Genomic DNA, 7,598 nt, shown 5'->3' on the forward strand with positions numbered 1-7,598 from the left:
AACATTGAGCATAACTCAGGCTACAACAGTGACTTCATTCCTTAGACTTTTGAAATAGCTATTGTCTCAGTTTTGGTCCCTCCAAAAGTCAACACCCTGCCCTTCCCACCCTAGAGATCACAATTAGATTGCATGTGGGAAGTGATTCCTGGAGACATCAGCAGAGAAGTGGAGAATTAAGACAGAACATGAAAAGAAGCAAGTGAAGCTTCATCAACAAACAAATTACCATTGCAAAAATATAAGTGATGACTGTTGATTGTGGCTCCCAGACTAAACCCAAAGAAGGAGGTACATCTGAGGGGTGAGGAAGCGAAGGTATTTACACACCAGCTCCCACCAGTCATGCAGCCATTTTAAAAAATCAATTAATTAGTTTATTTTTGGTCATGCTGGGTCTTCACTGCTGCATGGGCTTTTCTACAGCTGTGGTGCGTGAGGGCTTTGCTCTAGTTGCGGAGCGAAGGCTTCTCACTGCAGTTCCTTCTCTGCAGACCTCACGGGCTCAGTAGTTGTGACGCTTGGATTTAGTTGCTCCACGGAATGTGGGATCTTCCTGGATCAGGGATTGAACCCGTTGGCAGGTGGATTCTTTACCACTGAGCCACCAAAAGAAGCCCAGTCATCAATTATTCAGTTCAGTTCAGTCGCTCAGTCGTGTCCGACTCTCCGCGACCCCATGAATCACAGCACACCAGGCCTCCCTGTCCATCACCAACTCCTGGAGTTCACTCAAACTCATGTCCACAGAGTCAGTGATGCCATCCAGCCATCTCATTCTCTGTCTTCCGTTCTCCTCCCGCCCCCAATCCCTCCCAGCATCAGAGTCTTTTCCAGTGAGTCAACTTGTCGCATGAGGTGGCCAAAGTATTGGAGTTTCAGCTTTAGCATCAGTCCTTCCAATGAACACCCAGGACTTATCTCCTTCAGAATGGACTGGTTGGATCTCCTTGCCACCAAGGGACTCTCAAGAGTCTTCTCCAGCACCACAGTTCAAAAGCATCAGTTCTTCGGCGATCAGCTTTCTTCACAGTCCAACTCCCACATCCATACATGACCACAGGAAAAACCATAGCCTTGACTAGACGGACCTTGGTTGGCAAAGTAATGTCTCTGCTTTTTAATATGCTATCTAGGTTGGTCATAACTTTCCTTCCCAGCATTTCTAGCCTTTCATGTGAAGTGGGTTCCTTTAGTTATAGAGAGAATCCCTTGGACTGCAAGGAGGTCAAACCAGTCCATCCTAGAGGAAATAAGTCCAGAATATTTATTGGAAGGACTGATGCTGAAGCTGAGGCTCTAATACTCTGGCCACCTGATGCGGAGAACTGACACATTAGAAAACATCCTGCTACTAGGAAAGATGGAAGGCAGGAGGAGAAGGGGACGACAGAGGAGAAGATGGTTGGATGGCATCACTGACTCAATGGACATGAGTTCGAGCAAGCTCTGGGAGTTGGTGATGGACAGGGAGGCCTGGCATGCTGCAGTCCATGGGATGGCAAAGAGTTGGACACGACTGAGCGACTGAACTGAACCGAACCAAACTTAGGCAAGGAAATTCAAGTGCTTGAAGCTGGGAGTCCAGCAAGTGTCTACTGAGATTGTAAGGTCAAGGGCACATGGGCAGAACATGGCAGGGTCTGCTCCAAACACTGTGGTACTTACTTGCATGAGTGGATTCCTCCAGATGCGCTTCTTACACAAGCCAGTGATGGCAAATATACTTCATTTAGAGTGTCAGTTCCAATCAGCAACTAGTCGTTTTGTTGAGAAAGATTCTGCAGTTATGTTAAAGGTCAGCAGGAGAGAGAGGCTGTGGTTGACCAGAGACCTCTCTTGGGAAAGAGTTGGATAAAATCTGGTGATGTCTTGCCTCATGATTGTGGTTCTGAATCCTGGAACTACTGAAAGCAAGGGGCAGGGGCACAAACAAGCTCACAGGGTCCACAGGAAAATGCCAGGGGAGGTGTAGATGGGTGATCAAGACTGTTGCAAGAACCCTCTCATATCAAAGTCCCACGGTCCCTGTATATCCCAAATACATCAATATATTTGTATATATACAAATTATTTTCCTTCTTTTTCTTTTTAGGAGGATTGATTGAAATTTCAAGGAATTGGGTATCAGTAGAGGAGGAATGACAGGCTTCCCTGGTGGCTCAGCAATAAAGATTCTGCCTGCAGTGCTGAAGATGTTAGAGATGCATGCTCGACCCCTGGGTTGGGAAAATCCCCTAGAGAAGGAAATGGCAACCCACTTCAGAGAATCCCATGGACAGAGGAGCCTGGCGGGCTACAGTCCATGGGGTCCCAAAGAGTCAGACATGACTGAAGCAACTTAGCATGCACGCAGAGGGGAATGAGGGTCACACCAGTTACCCCTGAATCTCAGTGCCTCTCATGTCAAGCCACCTAAGAGACCCCCACCCGTGCTCCCCGGGGCAGAGTCTGCACCCACAGGTACCAGGTGGATCCCACTCTGCCTGTGTAAGAGTGGGGGCAGGGGTGGGCAGAGAGGAAAGCCCAGCCATCCCTGGGCCACTTTACACAAAGCAAATTTCTGAAGAAATTGAGTATAAATATTTTTAATTTGGATCATATTTTCAATTGACTTTTAATTTCAACAAAGAGAAAGAAATTAGTCCCCAGACCACAAAAGAAGGCAGTAAACCATTCACAATACTGCATTTACACAAAAAGTATGATGAACTATTTTAACACAACCAATTAAGTGAAATAATGGGATAAAGTAGAGCAGAGACCACCGTAAACTGAATAAAAGGGAAAAAGATTCATTTAATTGAAGCAGCTCTCAGGATTTATATGTAAATATTTTTCCTTTTTGGGCTTCCCTGGTGGCTCAGCGGTAAAGAGTCTGCCTGCCATGCAGGAGACCCAGGTTCGATCCCTGGGTTGGGAAGATCCCCTGGAAGAGGAAATGGCAACCCACCCAGTCTTCATGCCTGGAGAATGCCATGGACAGAGGAGCCTGGCAGGCTACAGTGCAATGGGTTGCAAAGAGTCGGATATGTCTGAAATGACTTAGTACGCAGGCATTCTACAGATTGCCTCACATCCCAAGGGTACGTGTAGCTAAATTTGAGATGCACACACCAAAGAAAGAAAGACAGGACAAGAGGCAGTGAGCTCAGCCCAGGGGTGTCAACCATCAGAGAAGTCAGCCCTTCTCTAAAGTAGTCCACTCAAACGTGCAAATTCACTATCATGGGCGTAAATTTAAAGGGACATCCTTTCAAGAAGAATAACATTGGCTTTGATGGTCAGGTCCTGTCCCATCCCTGCTGAGTGACAGTGATGGCAGAGGGAGAGAGCAGGGGGAGAACACGGTGGGGAATACCATCTGATGTGCAGAACCACTTAACAAAATATTCATTTCATCTCTCTCTCTTAACCTCTGCAGGACTCAAAACAAAGACTGAGCAATGTATAAGTGAGGACAAGGAGTGATTAATTGTAAAGTTAGAGTTCTGCCTTTTCCCAGCAATGATCTCATACCTTGGACAGTTGCCTGATTGGCTTCCATCCCCTTTTTTTCTATTTTTCAATCTTTTCTCCTTAATCTGCCCTTTCTCTGTGAGGAGTTCATGCCGTGGCTAGCCAAGTGAGGAGAACGGAGGTGGAGGTGGAGAAGGTTATGTCCATCTAGAAGGATCCAAGGATCTAACCTCCTTTTGCCTTTAAAAACTGCACCTGGATTTGCAAACCTTTCCAAGTTTGTGAAGTTTTCCGTTGACAGTCGCAACATCCGATGTCATGTGGTAAACACACGATAGTAGCAAATGTTAACATCTTAATGGAAACCGAGAGGCTGTAATTTCAACTAATTAAATAGAAAGGTAGGGGAAGGTGGAGACAGGAGTCCTTGGGGGTCAGCAGTGACATGATAAACCTGTGAAAAGGCTTACTTCCATCTAAGAATTATCCAAGAGAGAGCTATAGCTTGGGCCAATAGATATAAAGATTTGAAAAAATAGATTAAGTTGAAATTCTTTACTTAAAATGGAATAAATCGCACTTGACATTTGGAAACGGCTGTTTCGGCAAAGATAAAGGCGCTAAGGTTTCCAAAAGTAAGGGTGAGATAAAATGTGGAGGGTTCTTGAGATTTTTGAAGTACAATTTAGAAACTTGGAGCAAAAACTCAGTTTCTTGGAAGATGCTTGGTGAAGAAAATATTTCTCTTGGCATGATATGCTTCATTTTTCTTAGGGAAAAACTAGAAGAAAAGAAAAGGCTGAGGAGTTTGCATAAATAGGGCAGAGGCTGAAATTAAAAAAATAATAAACAGTCCAATCTCATTCCTTTTTAGCTTTAACAAAGTGGGAAGGAGCAAGCAAAGAAAAAAGAAAAATAATCTGGTCAGAAATTATTTTAAAGCAAAAACCCTATGAATTCTAATCAAAGGGATTCTGTGAAGGTTTAATATCATAAATTAATATCCTTCCCAATAGAATGGGCTTGACATCAAGCAAATCCATCAAAATCTGAATCAAAGAACAGAAGATGCCTGCCTATGTGAAAATGCACACATTCCAGGCTTCCTAGATAGAAACAAAGTGTATACAAGCTCATGGCTGGCTGTTTCCCGTTCATGTTTTCCACGTCTACAGAAGCAGGAACCTGTTGGTCAGGTTTCAGCCCTAGCACGTCTCTAGAATAAAGTTGAAAACCTAACACTGGAAGTTCATCACGGGAACTCAGTCAGAACTTCCACCACAGTGTTGGAACCAAAAATTCCAGTCAGGAGTTTCAGGATATAGTCTGGTTTTTAAAGTCTTTTTATTTGACTTGAGACTGAGCGTTCATTTCTTCCTCATTAAATTGAAAAATGAAATGGTACCATATCCCAGGATTATAGATATTACAGGGTGTTAAATTTTCTCAGACAAATCTTTCTCTCTCTTCAGTTTAAACTTGAATCCCAACATACTTATTATTTTAATTTGGGGAGTCTCCAACTCTGGTGATTTTCTGAGCTCTGCTTCAACCACCGCACCCTTCTGAAGAGCTGGGAACAGCTATATCTGACCACAACATCCATCTAGACTGAAGCACGCATCAAAAATACGCTTTGATGTTCGTAAACACACGGCCATCAAATGAAACATCGCATGGCAGTGAACCTGCTGTCTGTCTTTGCAGACAGATATATAAAACTTTAATTATTGAGAGGCTGAGGAATAAGAAACTGCAAATAACTGAGCATTTTTCTGTGTATAGAGCAGAAAGCCAAGGGCAAGAAAATACAAGAATTTTGAGAATTTAGTTAAAAGACCATTTCCAGTTCATGCTTCAAGCTTTGTACACATTCGGGTCATCTTACTTCCTATTTAAAGGCTTCCCTGATAGCTCAGTTGGTAAAGAATCCATCTGCAGTGCAGGAGACCCCAGTTTGATTCCTGGGTCAGGAATATCCACTGTAGAAGGGATAGGCTACTCACTCCAGTATCCTTGGGCTTCCCTTGTGGCTCAGCTGGTAAAGAATCTGCCTGCAATGTGGAAGACCTGGGTTCAGTCCCTAGGTTGGGAAGATCCTCTGGAGAAGGGAAAGGCTACCCACTCCAGTATTCTGGCCTGGAGAATTCCACATACTACAGTCCAGTTCAGTTCAGTCCCTCAGTCATGTCCGACTCTTTGTGACCCCATGGACTGCAGGATGCCAGGCTTCCCTGTCCATCACCAACTACAGTCTAAGGGGTCACAAAGAGTCAGACACCGCTTTCTATTTAGAGCTGAGTTTTAAGCATTGCTCACCTCTATTTATCCACAGATATCAGGCCCAAATCCTCTCTCAATTAATACTCTCGGATATCTCCGTGAATTCAGTACCATCATCACAGGTTCAATCTCCAGTTTGATGTCAGGGCAATGTCACTTCTCAAGTGACTTGAGAAGCTAGTAAAAGAGGAATGGACCGCATCAGGCTTTTCATTTTTGAAGAGGAATTTTTTTTTTTTTACAAATGTAAAAATAACACTTTCAACATGTCATCTATCAATAAAGTTCTTGAGCTATCTTTTCTGAAATTAATACAAATATAATATAAAAGTACAACATCAAATTTGGATCCAATATTTAGAAAGAGAAAATAAAGGGAATTATCCTGTGGTCCAATGGCTAGGCCTCCACCCTTTCACTGCCTAGTGCCTGGATTTGACCCATGGTGAGCGCCGAAGAATTGATGCTTTTGAACTGTGGTGCTGGAGAAGACTCTTGAGAGTCCCTTAGACTGCAAGGAGATCCAACCAGTCCATTCTGAAGGAGATCAGTCCTGGGTGTTCATTGGAAGGACTGATGCTAAAGCTGAAACTCCAATACTTTGGCCACCTCACGCGACGAGTTGACTCACTGGAAAAGAGTCTGATGCTGGGAGGGATTGGGGGCGGGAGGAGACAGGGACGACAGAGAATGAGATGGCTGGATGGCATCACTGACTCGATGGACATGAGTTTGAGTGAACTCTGGGAGTTGGTGATGGACAGGGAGGCCTGGCGTGCTGTGATTCATGAGGTCGCAAAGAGTCGGACACGACTGAGTGACTGAACTGAACTGTGGGACTAAGATTCCTGCAAGTTACACAGCACAGTCAAAAAAAAAAAAGAAAGAAAATTAAAAAATATATTTATTATAAGTCAATTCAGTGTCATAATTTTACATGTGCAAAAATGAAAAGCATACCCATTATGACTGCCTTGAAACTCAGGACGATGAAAGAGATAAGCAGTCTTCAACCTAACAACCAGCCAAAGAAACAAACAAGAAGAAATAAAAAATAAAAAGGGAAAAGAAATCTGCACTAAAGTATAATGCATTTGCAGACCCTGTCTCCCAAGACATTCAAGTAATGATTTCTTCAGGAATATATCAGCAATAAATCCTTCCAATTTCTGTTGATTTCCTTGTGGAATACTTGGGGAGGTCAAATACCAACATGATCACTTAGAAGCATGCTGCCCTATCTAAGATTTTTCTTTTCTGACTCATTGATGGAAAGGTTTGGAATCTAGTAATAAGAGATGTAATGTCAGCAAATATTCCACTTGATCTCAGCATATTCCTTCCAGAAGCTTCCAACTGCTAGGAAATTTGCATGGCAGAGGTAGCTAAGGACAACAAGGATTTTAGTGGCTTTGTTTACCACAAATAATGCTGGGCAGGAGATGGAAAAGTGACAGGTAAGTCAGCTGAAATCTCATTAGAGGTGTTCTGTGACCAGGGTGTTCATACCATCTGTTCTGAACTCCAGCTGCTACAGTTCAACAGTTTGAAATGAAACATCCCTGTGTTTCAAATGTTCTGTCAGATTTCCATGATGAGATGGGTCCTTTCAAAGGTTCCACCTGTGTCCTATGACTTTCTCAATTGTCAGGATGCCCAGGTTTCATCATTTAAGTTCCACTGTATTAAAGATCAGGAGCAGAAAATCTTCTCTTTAAAATATTTTAAAGATATATTTAATTATCAGTGAGGAGTGACCTTGAGAGCAGTTGGGATGAACACACAGTGTTTGTCGTGCTGACAGGCTCTGGGTGTTCTGTTCCAGCCAGCCTGTTGTGGGGTACTGTGGTGAGCCA

At 43.4% G+C, this 7,598-nt stretch overlaps 1 non-coding gene across 1 annotated transcript; it reads left to right on the plus strand.

Moving 5' to 3' along the window:
* Window positions 1-2,852: 2,852 nt before the first annotated feature.
* Window positions 2,853-2,923, plus strand: TRNAG-GCC (transfer RNA glycine (anticodon GCC)). The gene has a single exon. It is a non-coding gene; the product is annotated as a tRNA-Gly (tRNA).
* The last annotated feature ends 4,675 nt before the right edge of the window (window positions 2,924-7,598 follow it).

The sequence above is a fragment of the Moschus berezovskii genome, chromosome 28, assembly GCF_049115385.1.
Source record: "Moschus berezovskii isolate FMDL1 chromosome 28, NW_MosBer_1.0, whole genome shotgun sequence".
NCBI classification, from domain to species: Eukaryota; Metazoa; Chordata; class Mammalia; order Artiodactyla; family Moschidae; genus Moschus; species Moschus berezovskii.